This window comes from Leptonotus elevatus, chromosome 16 (assembly GCF_054856555.1).
Source record: "Leptonotus elevatus isolate MCC_2025b chromosome 16, RoL_Lele_1.0, whole genome shotgun sequence".
NCBI lineage: Eukaryota > Metazoa > Chordata > Actinopteri > Syngnathiformes > Syngnathidae > Leptonotus > Leptonotus elevatus.
In genome coordinates, this window is record NC_141254.1 from 12463305 (window position 1) to 12480012 (window position 16708).

The window sequence follows — 16708 nt, forward strand, 5'->3', positions numbered from 1 at the left end:
TGTATTTTTTTTTTTGTGACGCTTAACAACGTTCTTGTGAAAAGGCTCATCAAGCGGGGCATTCTAGGTTTATTTATTTATTTTTAAATCTGATGGTGCGATTAAGTTAACGATCTAGTCGTGGCCATGTTGATTCTTTAGGAACACAACGAGCCTTACCTTGCTTTCATAATAGGCGTTTCACATTGCTCGGTAGAGAGCCAGCCGCCATTCTACGTCATTACGCACCGAATGCGTTGCGACGTAAATAACAATGGCGCCGTACGTCCAAATAAAGTTTCTACAAAATGTATTAAACTGGAAATGTTTTTTGAACAATGAATCTCATAGTTATGTTAGTAACAACCAAATAAATATAGACCAAACTTGTCATTACAGTCGGGGTTCCTTTTAAGATTAGCTCTAGAGCAGTTATTCAGCTAACAGTTGACAGACCTTATGTTGATAGTATCACTAATCAAAGTTACTTATTTTAATTTATATAGACAGGCTATCGGCTTTTATTTGGGCCGTATTTCATATACGAGCGTGTACAACCACATTATTTCAATTTTATTTAATATTTGTCTTTCTTTCTTGAAAATATTTCCCCCCAATTGCATTGCACTGATTATAGACATTATATTATATTATATTATATTACATTATAGACACCTACATTGATGGTGGAAAAGTGTTAATGGAGTGTATCTTTGGTCTCATTTTCTATATTACCAAAGTAAATCAATAAACGGCGTTTAGACAAGGTGGGGGTTTTATATGCTATCTTTCTCAAGGAGTAGCAAAATAGTCATGTGAAGAATAAGTAGTTGTAGAAATATCTAACAGTGGCGAAGTATCCACTAGATGGCCCTGAAGTGAAAAACACACCAAGTAATAAGTAAACCACAACAAATCTCTCCATCAGAACCAAACGATGAGAGTAATGTTTAGATGTGCGGCAGTGCATATTCTAATGCGTGTGTTTTTCCGCCGTGTTTAATTTTTTGTTTGGTTTATGCCAAGCAAAACACCTGTACGTCTTCATCCCTCCAGTAGATGTCGCTATCACAGAAGGCTTCACGTTTGCACTCTAAACCTCCCCTTCGACAGAGGGCGCTGTCTAGACCCAACCTGGAGAAAATGTTTTTTTCCCTCCTGTCTTCCCCACACAGCTCCTCGGTGAGCTGTCCACTTCAGCACCACAAGCCGAGCACAGGCAGCGGGGACTAGCTAATGCCGCAAAGGAGGAACGAAGAGGGAGGACCAAGCCACGGCTTATCATCAGCACCAGCTACCCAGTCAACAAGACCGACGAACGCGCGCCAAAGCGGGTGGCGGCGCCTCCGACTGCGTGGCCGAAGACTGCGGGGAAGGTAAGAGTTTCGAAGAGGCTTAAATGGGATCAAGTGGATAATAATGTGGCATCCCCGAAGGGAGGATAACGAGCTCGCCGCGTAAATTTGTGCTCGTTAGCTTCGCCTGCGTCAAAACAATGTTCAATAGTTTTGGGTTGACAAAGGGCGAAAAGGGAGCCGTGTCCTGTTATCGCCGCAGCCTCCCCTTCGCTGTGCAGATGGTGCGGTTTTCTATCGCTCGTCCATGTTTCGCAGCCTCCCCGCGGCCAGCTGCCGCTTCATTGTCAAGCCGCCCGCACGCCCGCCCCCTCCCATCCCCCGTCTGCCTGCTCCTACGCCTCCAGCCACGGGACAACAACATTTCACAGCTTGCTTTTTTTTTGGTGCGGTCAAAGGAAGCCAGCCGGCGCGGTTTATTTACTCTCCACGCGTTGTAAATCTCGACAGACGCCATCGGTGGCCAAAACACTCACACGCTGTACAAATGGTTAAAACGGGAAGGTATCTATTTTTCAATATTGAGTAAGTGTAAAAAGTTGTCATAAAATTAAATACAGTATTCAAATAAAGTAGGGAGACCGGGGCTTAGTTGTATCACTTTTTATACGGTTATATTCTTGGAATCAATGCATCGTATATACACAAAATGTGTACCAAATAAAAGACCAAAGTCTTCGGTATATTTTTTGTATTCATGTTATAAGCTACCAAATAGAGGGACTAAACATGTGACAAGTTGTCACACTATATGGGGTAAGATGTCACACTGCATTTTGTAACTAATATAACAAGGACAAAATGATCCTTATTCTCCTGTTTTGTTTTTTGTTTTGTTTTTACAGCCAGAAAAATCGTTTAACATTGATCTTGAAAATTGACCAAAGTACTTGAGCAAACTTTAACATAAAATATTATGAAAGAGATTAAAGTCCCGAGCAACTGCTGGCATGTAGGTCATAGCTCTCAGCTTCAAATGCTTGTTTTGCTTCCCTTAAACTGGAAACTTGAGAGTAAAATGAATTAAAAATATATATATTAAAGCATTTCGGTTAATGTTAATGGATGATATATCATGAAACTTAAACCAGCCCTGACATGTGGGCATAATGTAGTTCCAAACAAAACCTGGCAAACTAATTTCCTCAGTCTCCAGACTCGTCATCTGAAGAACAATTCCGGCATACGTAAACAGAGTTGCCAGAGGTGCATTTTTCATTGGCCCATTTTTTTTTACATGTGTGACAACAAACCCCAAAATGACTGAGACAAGTTGCCCCAAACTACCATGTTGCAATGCAGATTGTATTCGCTTCAGACTTTGTGGTCAAATATTTGTCTGATAGAATGGTTAATGTAATTTAAGCACGACGATGCCGCTTCATTGAATTTGCGAGATACTATTGGAAAGCGAAGCCGTCTTCTACTTATAGTCACAATGTGACATACTTTTTCGTACTTTACTTTGACACTTCTGCAGTGACTCCAGGTGTTCTCCTGCATTCAAGCATCCTTTCCGGCAGTCTCAAACGGCTCCTCCTCCCGTCCTACTTCCCTCCACTCAGGAAAGAGAGGACAATGTGGCAATGGAGGAGCAGCAAGAGCTCCCTCTGCTCATTTAAAGAATAATAGATGGAGATCTGTGGGGAACGTTAGTCTGAACTCATTCACTGCCACTGACGGCTATAGACGTCAAAAATTCATTTAAACTATTTCTAGTAATTACATTTATTTCCCACTTTTGTTAACAAGAGAAAAAAATATTGTACATTTAGAACAGATATACAATTTGTGATTAATTGTGAGTTAACTATTGTAGTCATGCGATTAATTACAATTAAAAATTGTAACTGCCTGACGCGATTAAAAAAAAAGATTAAAAAAAAATCAGGCGATTAAAACTTCACACAATTACACATTTTATATCTGTTCTAAATGTACAATAAAACAATTCTAGGTTTACATACTCATGTTAACAAAAGTGGAGAAAAAAAAGTTAAACTAATAGTAATAGTTCAAATGAATTTTTGACGTCTATAGCCGTCTATGGCAGCGAATGAGTTAAGCGCTGCTTCTACTTGAAACAGAAATTGAGCACCACTGGACTTTATGCCTACATTAGAGGTGGCAACGTCTTTGTTTTATGTGAAGGACTTGTTGGTATGTGGGAGGGAGGATGGAGGAGAATATTTTTAGTGCTATATGATTTCTAAATTGTCATTTTTAAGAAAGCCGTTTTGGGCGGTATTGCAGGTGCGATGCAGAAAACCCCAAATTAATCTCTTTCCGACAATGATAACATTATGACTGGGTATAAAAATGTTGAATCCAAATGCCCTTTAGTATCTTAGAGCAGTGACGTAGCAATTAGCACATCTGCTTCACATTTCTTAAGTTGTCGGTTTGGATCTCGGTGTGGAATTTGCAGGTTCTTCTGACCTAAACCCACATTCCTAAAACATGCACGTTTAAGGTCATTGATTAGAATTAAATTTTTTATGTGTGTGGATATGAATGGTTTGGATGGATTAGCATCTTACAGTCAGAAACATAAACTCCATTTTAAGATCCTGTAGTGTTTTGATTTCAATTCATTTGATTTTCTTTAGAGATAGACCGAGATGTTTTTCTCAGGGCCGATACCAATACAGAAGTCAAGGAGGTCTTAAACCAATATTTGTAACCAATATTCACGTTGACTAAAAAGAAGAATATTGGTGTCAAAAAAGAAAAAAAGAAAAAAAATCCAAGACGGCTTATCATTGTAAGCAAATCTCCACCATGACAAGTTAGCAAATGAATCTACTGTTGTTCAAACGTTTCCATTTTTAATCATCCCTTGTGTACGCATCTTTTCAAACACAGACACGCTGTCTCTGCTGTCACAGGGTGTTTTTGATGTCTTATCTTTTCAGACCATTTTTTTACTGTGCAGTCACAGTGTGACTGTGTCGGCTGGCGCGTTATTTAAGTCTTGCTCACTGTATGTCAATTTTAGGTTTCTGTTTTGCATTCTTAGAATCACGTGCACGCGTGCGCTAGTTGACCCAGGCGGCGTTTATACGAAGTCAAACGCGGTTCCAGACTCTTATGTTGCGTCTCATGATGACACGCGACATCGGGATGTTGAGTCTCCTGGCAATCTGCTTCGTAAATTTGGTTTTCGTGGGTTCAAGTCTTCCTCCGCGGGAAGCTTTTAAGCAACTTGGAAGATCACAAGAGCGCCTGCTTCAACTCTGAGATCAAAGGGAAATCTCGTCCCACGTTCCACTCCTCGTGAGGATGGGCGAAGAAGAAAAAAAAAAATGGATTAAAATTTAGATCAAAGATTAGAACTGAATAATTCAACTCAATTTGTGGAATTGGAAGGAGGGAGGGTGTTGATAATGAATTTTGTGCTTCCCACATTTATTCCTAATTATTCATGCTTTGTTCACAAATGCGTCAACTCTATTGTTCCTTCACGTAAGCCTATTTTTTAAACCTGCCATTTTAGGTGTGTGAATTGCCTCGTACCTTTCGATTCGATCCTTATCACGATTCATAGGTCACGATTCGATTACATACCGATTAATCATGATACAAATCTATAAGTCGATTATTGCGATTTTTTTTTTTTAAATCAAAATTTTAAAAATATTAATCAGTAGTAATAGACAAATGAAGCTTCATGAAACACTTGTGATATTGTTTGACTCCTCTAGATGGCACTCTTGGTTTAAATGGGCCAGCCAGTTAGCTAGCTAGCTAGCTAAACAGCTAACCAGACAGACAAATTAAGCTTTATGAAGCACCTGTGATATTTTTTTTACTCCTCTAGGTGGCACTCTTGGTTTAAAAGCTAACCTCAAGTAAGATGTTTTGTTGTTATATTTCCATCAAAAATTTATGTTTAAAAATCGATTTGGCCGCATATTAAATCGATACGAGAATTGTGCACGGTAATATCGCAATATATCGGCGAAATGATTTTTTTTAACACCCCTCCTGGTAGTTAAAACATTAAAAAAAAAAAAAAAATTCAATTCTAATTTGAGTTATTTTGCAAAATCTGTATCTGCCAACTGTCTGTGTTTGAGTTTGGCCAATACAAAAAAAAAAGCCACATGAAATTGCATTGCTGAATTTGAGAAACGGAGGTATTCTATTAGAGCTGTGCCCTTTTGAAGCCGCCCCACAGTATGTGTTCAAAGGGCACTGTTCGACTGCTTGTTAGCCAGTGTGCATGCATGTGTGCACGCATGTGCGCTGCTGTCCCCACAGCGATCCCGTGCTCAGCCTTCTACCTCACCAACTTTAAAGCTGCTTTAAAAGTTCTTCCAGCATTATTTTAATTTTGCATTAAAGTGTATTACAAAAGCACCCCCCCCCCCATATTACTGCTTATTAACCGGTGATTGGTGTTTATTTTGTACTTCGTATTCGTATAGTGACTAAAAAAATTTATGTTTGCAAATGTCTAAAACGACTAAATCCTTAATTAACATGCCGTCCACTTGAGACATGCTGAATAGCAGTCACATTTGTCTACGACATGTAACTGGAGCGAGAGTGTAATTGCGTCGGACGAGCAGTGCTGTCCGGCTTAATGAGTGACAGTTTCGCATCGAGTGAAACCAGCAGACAGCAGCAGATGACAAAATGTCATCAGAGCCGAGTTGCGCCGCGGGATACAATTCCATTTATTCGTTCACAACACAGGAAATAGGACACAGAGGTGCAACGGGCAAAAAAAAAAGAAGTGATGCTGTGAGCAAAAAGACTGCTAAAAATATGATGCAGATCTTTGACCTTTCCTTTACAGAACAAAACAAAATATATATTTTTTGCTAGCATCCTATCCTGTTGTTCTGCCCTCGCCTATGGGGTCAGTCTCAATTCAAAATACATTTTTCTTGCTTTAGCCTCAGCTCGAGGCCTTTTTTCATTTGATTTTGTTAGCTGTTTAAATGTCATTTGCTGTCTTTGGACATGTGCCGTCTATAATAATTATTACTATTAACTCATTCACTGCCATTGACGGCTATAGACGTAAAAAAAAATCATTTGAACTATATTAGTTTCACATTTTTTTCCAAAACCTAGAATTTTTTTATTGTGCATTTATAACAGATATAAAATGTGTGATTAATCGATTAATTACAATTTAAAAATGTAATCGTCTGACACCCCTCATTTTTTATAATCTTTTCTTTTTTTTGATTAGGAGCATCAGGCAATTTTTAATTGTAATTAATCACATGACTTTACTAGTTAACTCAAGATTAATCACAAATTTTATATCTGTTCTAAATGTACAATACATTTTTTCTAGGTTTTCAAACTCTTGTCAACAAAAGTGGGATTTTTTTTTTTTTAAATGTTTATTTATTTATTTATTTTACTAAATCAGACCAACCAGCTTCCACTCAGTCATGCTTGTGGTTACCAAGAAATTCCAGCAGTCAAAATATTTCTGGAAATTATTGGGGAGAGCACTCGAGCATGGCCCCGCTCCTCAAACTGCACGGCAGCCTGTGTATATCTATGGTGACCTTCTACTTGAGCGAGCAGGTAATAGACATGGATAGTGGCTTGTGAATTATTTAGAAGCTTGGTCTGGCATTGTGTGGCAGGCAGACACTGGGACGGAAGGGAGGGTAGCGGGGGACAGGAGCTGGCAGCCCCCATGGCAGTCTTTGTATCCTGTTAGAGTAGAACAGTTGAGCTTAAGTTATGCTTGGTCTGCAGTTCATTATAGTGAGTAGTTAACTCTTTCACAAAGTATCTATTAATGAATGTAAAGAGAATGATCAATTAATACCTAAAAGTAGATGCTGCAAAAATGTTCTGTTGGAAGGAAATTAATATAATGCAAAATAGATGGATGGATAGTAATTTGACAGAGAAGCTTAACTTAAGGAGTCTATTTCTTATGATTATATATAGAGTTTCATGGAAATTTCCTTGAACTCATTCACTGCCATTGACGGCTATAGACGTCAAGAATTCATTTGAACTATTTCTATTAGTTTAACATTTTTCCCACTTTTGTTAACTAGAGTATGAAAACCTCGATTTTTTTATTGTATTAGAACAGATATAAAATGTGTGATTAATTGTGAGTTAACTAGTGAAGTCATGCGATTAATTACGATAAAAAATGGTAATCGCCTCCTGATGCCCCTAATTTTTAATAATCTTTTCTTAAAAAAATAAGAAGATGAAAAAATTGTAAAGAATTACAATTATTTTTTTTAATATTTTTTTTAAAGAAAAGATTATTACAAATTAGGGGTGTCAGGTGATTAAAATTTTTAATCGTAATTAATCACATGACTTTACTAGTTAACTCACGATTAATCACAAATTTTATATGTGAATGAGTTAATCAATGAAATATGTTTCTTCCAACCCACTTTAGATAATTAATGTGTTAATTTTGAGTTAATTTAAAGTTTCTTTAACCCACAATTTTTTTCAATTAAAGACCGCCCCTTACTTGGAAAGCCTGTACTGGGGGAATTCCAAATGCAATGCAGCAGACACGTCCACGTCAACATTTAGCAGTAGTAATTTTAGTATATTTGTGGAGACTGGGGTCAAGTTGTATTTTACAATTTAAAAAAAATATGCAGAATTTCACAAGTTACTTCATGTTAAAGATTAGATAGCTTTTAATATGAAACAAAAATGCACTGAGCTGTCACCAACGTCTTATGCCATCTAGTGGCAGAGAAATGACCTAAACACAAATCAATATCATTGTTTTTTACAGTACAGTACATCTTTTAAATTTAACCTCAATTTGATTAATTATTATGAAATTACTGTATCAACGACTAAAAGATGCAGCCATATTTCTATTAGTTAACTTTTTTTTTTGTTAACAAGAGCATGAAACTTAAAAAAACATTTTATTGTACACATAAAAAATGTGAGATTAATCGTGAGTTAACTATTGAAGTCTTGCGATTAATTACAATTTAAAAATGTTAATCACCTGACACCCCTAGTTTTTTTTAATATGAATGGTAATCATTGACTCATGATCTAAAAAATGTCATTCCAAGATGAATATCATTGCTTTTGAATAAATATAACTAATTAAGAGCACTTTTTACCAGCGAGTCTGGCTCAAATGGTGAGAAGATTAGAGTCTCTTCTTTCATCAGGAAAAAAAGTATATTTCTATCTATTTCCGTTTTGCAGCAATTCGCATTAGAATATAGCTAAGTTTCGTCATTATTCACAAATCTGTTTAAAACAGTGGGGGAAAGAGCTTTTTGCAACATGGCCCTGGTTTGATCTCTTATACTCCGCTGCCACCTGCTGGCCGTTTTTGTAACAGCTACCATTGCTTCAGGCATGCCCCTTTTGGTTAAATTATTTTCATTATTTTCTAGGTTTACCATCATTTTTGTCCAGGTCTGTTTTAACAGTTTGTTTTGCTAAATAATTTTGTTGAACTACAATTCAAAAGCAATGTCTGATTTTCATTCCATTTATATTCATTCTTACTTTCGTCAGATTCAAGTCATTTTCTGTGACACAGTGGGGTTTTCTTTCATTAACAGAGGGGTACCAGAATTCTTTGCTCACGTGCGTATTTGGCTTGGATGTGGACTCAGCTTTGTGGTGAAACACAGCTGAGGCTCTGATCTGCTTTAGGATGACCACCTGGGCCTTGTTATAGTTTAAGAGATGTAATTACGAGCAAGATAAAGTGAGACACTGCACAAGAAATATTTGATGCTGGCCGTATGGCACTTCTTTTTGCTGCTGGGATTCACTTACAGTATATTGGCCAGTCTGATTTAAGAGACTCTTAATCTGTTTTGCATTTGTCCTAACTTGATGATTCACACTTTGAACGGTTGTGGTGTATTTGTTCATAGCTGTCTTACATCAGTTCACAAACGTGGTTATTTGTTTATAGGTGCCTTGTGATTGGCCCTAATTAGGACAAGTGCTATAGATGGTTGGAGGAATTTCGTCATAAAATAAAAGCGTCTTTTCACATTAACTCATTCACTGCCATTGACGGCTATCGACGTCAAAAATTCATTTGAACTATTTCTATTTTAAAAAAAAATTATATTTAACATTTTTTTCCACTTTTGTTAACGAGAGTATGAAAACCTAGAGAAAAAAACATGAAATCGCCTGACACGATTTAAAAAAGAAAAGAAAAGATTATTAAAAATTAGGGGCGTCAGACGATTACATTTTTTAATCATAATTAATCACATGACTTCACTAGTTAACCCATGATTAATCACTCATTTTATATCTGTTCTAAATGTACAATTAAAACAATTCTAGGTTTTCATACTCTTGTTAACAAAAGTGGAAAAAAAAGTTAAACTAATAGAAATAGTTCAAATGGATTTTTGACGTCTATAACCGTCAATGGCAGTGAATGAGTTGAAAAATGGGGAGTAATATTTACTTGAAAACACAGAGTAAAGTTTTTTCTAAGTAAATTTTACAAGGAAAGTTTTGAGTACATTTTACTAGTTTATTAAAAAAATAAAATAATTTGAAGCGTTGACTAACAAACTCATGACCTTCAGCTACCACCTGAGCCATGACACCCGTTCTGTTTGCCACCATACTGCATTGCTGGTGTGTCCAAAATGAGACCAAAACCGGTCTCTTGGAGGTACAAGGATCCCACCTGACACCAGCAATATACTAACACACAGAAGTAGTGGTGGTAGTAGAGCGGCTGTCACCCAAGCAGAAGGTCATGAGTTTGTTTCTCAATGCTTACATAGCTTCTTTTTGTTGTTGTTTTATGAATAAACTAGTAAACTGTACTCAAAATTCTCCTTGTGAAATTTACTTAGAATTTCTGAATGAAAAACTTTGCTAGGTTTTTTTTCCAAGTAAATATTACTCTTTTTTTTTTTTTTTTTTTTTTTACAGTACATGAATACTGCACGCAAAAGGCCTCAATGCAAATAGTCAAGTGAAGACGAGTGACTGGTGATTCCGCAGTCTTCCATAGCCACAGGAAGCATCTGACTTGCTTCCCTCGCTTGGTAACAGCATGCGGCTTGCGGATATGTAGAGTGACTGAAATACAACCGGGAAGTCTACTTGCAGACGCTTTTAGCCGCGAATGTTCCTCAGGTCTATGTCACAAATGGGGCTCGACAGTATGGATTTTTACCTTCAGCTCATCTGCCTATTTTGCATCTGTATTCTGCTCTCTGGCCCTCCAACGTCATCGATTAAACCCCACAAACCCTATGCTGGGTTTGAACGGAACTTGCGTGCCTTGTGCTTTTTCCATGAGTGAAAAACGGAACATTCTAACTGGTTGCTAAAAACTGTGGATGGTGAAACCTATAGGCAGCGGCGGGAGTATGTCACATAAGTGCTTCTTAAATTCTGAATTGCACAACTTCAGAGGAATTCAAGAGCCCACTGTCCATGAGCTAATTACAACCATGCTTCTACCTTCTAGCTACAACAGTCTCAGGCGATCCCAGCCAGCTTTCAATAAGCTCATCAAAACTGGTGACACATTGTCATTATTTAAAAAAATAAAAAAAGACACCGTCTGGTACCAAGAAAACAATTAGGTTGCTAGAGATAACAGTGAAGGAATAGACAAAAGCTTAAAGAAGAGGATTGAAAGGATGATTGGACTTCCATTGAGCTATTGTGACCGAGGCTAAAAAGCAGAACCACTTTCAGTGATGGACTAGATGAGATGACAAAGGCAAGGATTTTGATTTGAGTATTAGGATAGTGTCCATTCTGAGCCAGTTCAGGCGCTCACATTTTCTTAATGAATTCATGCAAAAAAAAAAAAAGTATTTGACTTACTGTCATTGAGCATTACTGCACAGCTACATCCAACCGAACCATGACTCGTCGAAATGACAGAAAAGCCATGAAGTAATGTAGCAGAAATGAGTAAAATTATGGGAGTAAAAAAATCATATATATTGATATTTACAAACTCTTGTAGTATGGACTTGACTAGAGTACAGTAACACGTGTGCCTTTTAATCCATTGATACTAATTTGGCCATATTAAGATACACTTGCACAATAGTCTAATCCAGTATGATTGTTATTATTTTATGATTTTGATTTTCAATACCGTAAAATGAAACTTATTGTGCTGTGATTTTAATATACTGTCACGTTGCCCTCAATTAGATACATAAGGTAGACAAAATATCAGAAGCACAGAACATCTCAGTGTGATGCAGTGCAGTACATAGTTTAATTCAAATCTTCTCTGACATTTAAAACATGCTGTACGCATGCTATGCATATTTTAAAAAGCACTTTACTTTGTTGTATTTCAAGTATTGCACCTCTTTAGATACCGGTTTACCTTTGTTGTCTTTATTTAGTCATGCTTTCTAATGGCCATTGAAACACTGGGTTGTAGGAAAAGCACTAAAAAATGTTTATTAAGAAATATCTTGATTTAAAGCCTCCTGTGTAAATATCATTATTTAAAATTCTGTGCGTGCGTGTGTGTGTGTGTGTGTGTGTGTGTGTGTGTGTGTGTGCGCATAAATGTGGAAATGTAGAAATAAACTAGACCGTCTTATGGGCTTAATTCTTAAAAAAATGTTTACTGTAAATATGGTTATAAGCTGTTACGAGATGCAATGATCACAAATGTTGAAAAAAAATAAAGTTACTGGCTCTACAAAGACGGATGCCAGAATGCTCTGCAGGAAACAGATGGTGATGGGGGAGGGAAAGGGCAAGGGAGGGGCGGCGCATAGTTAGGTGCGCTGCCTGGCCGGAGGATATTACAGCAAGCCTGCATGGACGCACTTCCTCGGGGATTAATAAACTGGCTGGAGAAAAGGGCCATGGCAGCGGTAGATTAGGGGGATGGGATGGGATCCATTTTTTTTTTGCATCTTCTAATGTTGATTTATTTTTAGAGGACAAGTCAGTCAATGGATCCATTTAATAGAAAGAGGAACACAACTGTTATTGTTGTTATTAATCAAGCATGCTTGTGACCAAATAAGAAACCATTTAGAATCTAAACTGACACACCGATGCAATAGACAAGATGATGCAAAGAAAGAAGGAAAATAAAAAAAATCCTTGTGATGGCGCGTGGCCAAACCTGTACACTTTTTAAGAGGGTCTCATTTTAATTTTATTTGACTGTTTGACTCACTAAAAGGAACAGTCCCCCCCCCCCACCCCCCCACCCCCAGAATCGTAATGACTCGTCAATTTATCATCCTCCATTAACCAGGATGTGGCCTGCTAACTAATAAACAGATAGGTAATGCAAATAAATTTAAAATAAACAGTTCAGCCTCGGAGGAAGTCTGTGATCTACCAAATGTTTTAGTTCGGCACTTTCAACATAGCATCTTAACTCATTTACTGCCATAAATTCATTTTAAAAAAGATGATTAAAAATTAGGGGCAAGAGGCGATTAAATGTTTTTAATTGTAATTAATCACATGACTTCACAAGTTAACTCACGATTAATCACAAATTCTATATGTTCTAAATGTACAATAAAAAAATTCTAGGTTTTCATACTCTCAAACTAATAGAAATAGTTCAAATTAATTTTTGACGTTTATAGCGGTCAACGACAGTGAATGAATAAAAAAAAAAAACGATTTTTAAAAAAAAAAAAATTCGGGGCGTCAGGCGATTAAAGTTTTTAATCGTAATTAATCGCATGACTTCACTAGTTAACTCACGATTAATCACAAATTATATATGTTCTAAATGTACAATAAAAAAATTATAATACTAACTAATAGAAATAGTTCAAATTAATTTTTGACGTTTATAGCGGTCAACGACAGTGAATGAATAAAAAAAAAGATTTTTTTTAAATAAAAAATTCAGGGCGTCAGGCGATTAAAGTTTTTAATCGTAATTAATCGCATGACTTCACTAGTTAACTCACGATTAATCACAAATTATATATGTTCTAAATGTACAATAAAAAAATTATAATACTAACTAATAGAAATAGTTCAAATTAATTTTTGACGTTTATAGCGGTCAACGACAGTGAATGAATAAAAAAAAAGATTTTTTTTAAATAAAAAATTCAGGGCGTCAGGCGATTAAAGTTTTTAATCGTAATTAATCGCATGACTTCACTAGTTAACTTGCGATTAATCACAAATTGTATGTACAAAACTAAATGTACAATAAAAAAATCTAGATTTTCAACAAAAGTGGAAAAAAAACGTTAAACTAATACAAATAGTTCCAATGAATTTTTGACGTTTATAGCCGTCAATGGCAGTTAATGAGTTAATAAAATACAAATCTAATTGTGACTTAAGACTTTTGCATCAATGACTGTCCGCTGTCCTTTCTAAAAAAAAAAAAAGCAGGCTGTTGTACAATATCGACTTCATCTGGAGCTTATTTGCTCTAGGTGACATTTTCTGTCTTCTCCTATGCTCTACTCTGGCCGAAGGCTTTGTGTTGACCTTTAAGGTGCCAACGTGAGCCCACCGGAGTAGCCCAAGCTCACCTGACCTTTCGTCGCGCTTTCACACTGCCTGCCTTCCCCCTTCGCAGCCAATTTACAGCCCGCTACCGCCTCTGCAGTCAGATCTGCCGGGGGTCCTCGGCTCCCCCAGAGGACCAGCTCGCCTCAATCTATTGACGCAGGGAAAGCTGACATTGCGAGTTGACTTTGAGGCTCATACTGTGGATGGTTTTTTTATTGCAAATGGCTGGCCTATTTGCACTAAAAACATCTGTCAGACTTTTCTCTGCGGAGCGATGTTCTAGTTCATAGAATGTGTGTGCGCATTTGTGTAACTCTGTGACAACAGCTTTCAATTCTTTTTATTGGTCAAATGAATAAATAAAAGCAAGGGAGAAAAAGGAAAGACATTTTCATTCAAGTCATTGATGGTGTAGGCTTCAGCGCTCTCCGAACCTTAACACTTTAATTTTGAACATTTGCATTCTTTTCAAGGCATCACAAGATGATTGAATGGCACTTTTGTTATTCATGTGAAATACCAAATCAGCTTCAGTGACCTCGTGTCTTTGACGGGATGAATGAATTAAAAATCAAATAATAACAATAACAATGTAAATTCATATAGCACTTTTTTTTTTTGCTCTACATAGTTACACTCCAAAAATGGGTTGGTTAAAAAAAAAAAAAAAACAACTACCAATCTAGTAGGTTAAGCTCATATTGACTTGATTAACCAATAGATTGGTCAGACATTGACCATTCCGGGTGGTTACGGGCATACCAATTTTTGGGGTTAGCCAAACAACCAATGAAATTGGTTGCAATAGAAAGTAAGTCTAGATAGATCATTTGGAAATATATTTCTTGTTTCAATGTATTGTATTCTAAATGTATTTATTAATTATTATAGGTGATTACAATATATTCTAATATATAAATATAGTGTTTAAAAATGGAAATATGTGTCGTGACCAGCTCAATGGCTTAGTGGTAGAGTATCCACCCGGAGACTGGGAGGTTGTTGGTTCAATTCCTGGCCGGGTCATTCCAAAGACTATAAAAATGGGGCCCATTTACCTCCCTGCTTGACACTCTAGCATTATGGGTTGAAATTGGTGGGTTAGATCACTAAATGATTCCCGAGCGCGGCCCCTGCTGCTGCTCACTGCTCCCTTGGGGATGGGTTAAATGCGGAGAGCGAATTTCACCCCACTTAAGTGGGCGTGGCAATCAGTGGTTGTTTTAACCAAATAATCTGTCGGACACATAACTACCAGTTAGATTGGTCAAATTTAACCTTTTTTGGGGGGGGGGGTCAATTTGACCAATCTGTTTTTAGGGTGTCGTATGAAGGGATTACGGTAATAAAGAAATCACCCGACGTACCATCACAACAGCCGCAAGTTGACTATTGAGCACACCAAATTTCCCGCAGCACAGATTGGCCACGCAATGTCGCGGGATCACCTGCAGCCAATGACGGCCAAGCGGAGGTGTATCATCATGAATCATTTGAGCGCCGAACCCCTGGGACTGACTCACCGAACCCCTGGGGTTCGATCCAACCCGGTTTTATAAGTACCAATTATTTTCACGATATAGTTGTTTGTAATTCCATAGAAATTCAAAACTGATCATCATCCTTGAGTGGTGATTTCATTCACTCATTGCGACATGAACCACTTTCACATCATCTGCTCCTGTTATCATCCGATATGATCCGCCGCTACTTCCTTGGTCTGTTTATGGAAACAAACTTTATTTGCACGGAGGCTAAGATTATATATAGCAGGACGCCTCCCTCTGAAAGATGTCTTAATCCTTCGCCTAGCTTGCAGATTAGAGAAGCTTCTGCTTTTTGAAGATTTTCTCTATATATCGACTCCCCTCCCCTGGCATGTAAACACATTTGAACACCGATTAACGCCGAACCATTGCTTCAGTCCGTCACATCCTCTCACCCCTAAAAATAAACACGCGGCCTCCGCCAGGCAAAAAAAAAGGCATTAGCGCATTCTGAGATTCGTGCCTGTGTCGTCTCCGGAGGCAGCGCAGCGCCGTTCTGTTGTTACTGCGGCTGCTTCAGAGCCCACAAGCGCGTAGCAATTCTTTGACAGATGGCCGGAGGAGATGTGAAATCTGAACTGCCCGAGAGAGGAGGGTTTTCCTTCGCGGATTTGGGGGTTTGTCTCATCTTATCGCTCTTTGTTGGTGGCGAGGGGTGCTTCGCGCGTGGCCTCCGACACAGGGGGCGCGAGGCATTATTTAGATATAGCAGCACAGGAGCGGCGTAGCAAATAAAGGGACAAGTGACCCATCTCACCTTTGTTGGTTTGCTTTTCTTTTTTTCTTCTCTCGCATCGATTCTTATTTCTACCCGACTTGTGAAAGTGAAGTTGTTTTGTATTCCTTCTCAGGTTCACTTTTTTTTTCACAATTTAAATCCTTACATGTTAATATCATGTGGACCTCGTTATTTCTTTATTACTCTCTCTGAATTGTAATACATGACATTACTCCTGTGTTACCTTTGGCTAAAAAGCAAATTGCTTAAGTATGACATTTAACTATAACACACTAATTGTCTTGCCTTTAATTGTGTAGCTTGGATTCCTCCCTCATTCATTCCTAAAACATGCATGTGAGGTATACATAGGACTCTTTTTCCATAGTTGTGAATGTGGGTGTGAATGGTTGTCTATATCTTCCCTGCGATTGCAATTTTTACAGTATTTCTTTTTTTTTCTTCTTCAACCTTTGGCATAAAACTAAATGCTGAGGCACGATCGGCAGCTGTAAATTGCACTCCAGCGCATCTTTCCGCCATGTAGATCGCACGTCTCTCTTTGGTGAATTTGAAATGAAATGATGGGAGCCGCTTTTGATTGGCCAGGAGTCAGCTGCATTCCCTCCCACAACGAT

At 37.7% G+C, this 16708-nt stretch overlaps 1 protein-coding gene across 4 annotated transcripts in view; it reads left to right on the forward strand.

Moving 5' to 3' along the window:
* The first annotated feature begins 1131 nt into the window (after positions 1-1131).
* The window catches only part of srrm3 (serine/arginine repetitive matrix 3), a 59715-nt gene continuing 44138 nt past the window's right edge, over positions 1132-16708 (forward strand). For all 4 annotated transcript variants that reach the window (XM_086098415.1, XM_086098417.1, XM_086098418.1 and 1 more), the window contains exon 1: positions 1132-1355. The gene's annotated coding sequence lies outside the window, so the exon portion shown is untranslated. The remainder of the gene's footprint in view (positions 1356-16708) is intronic.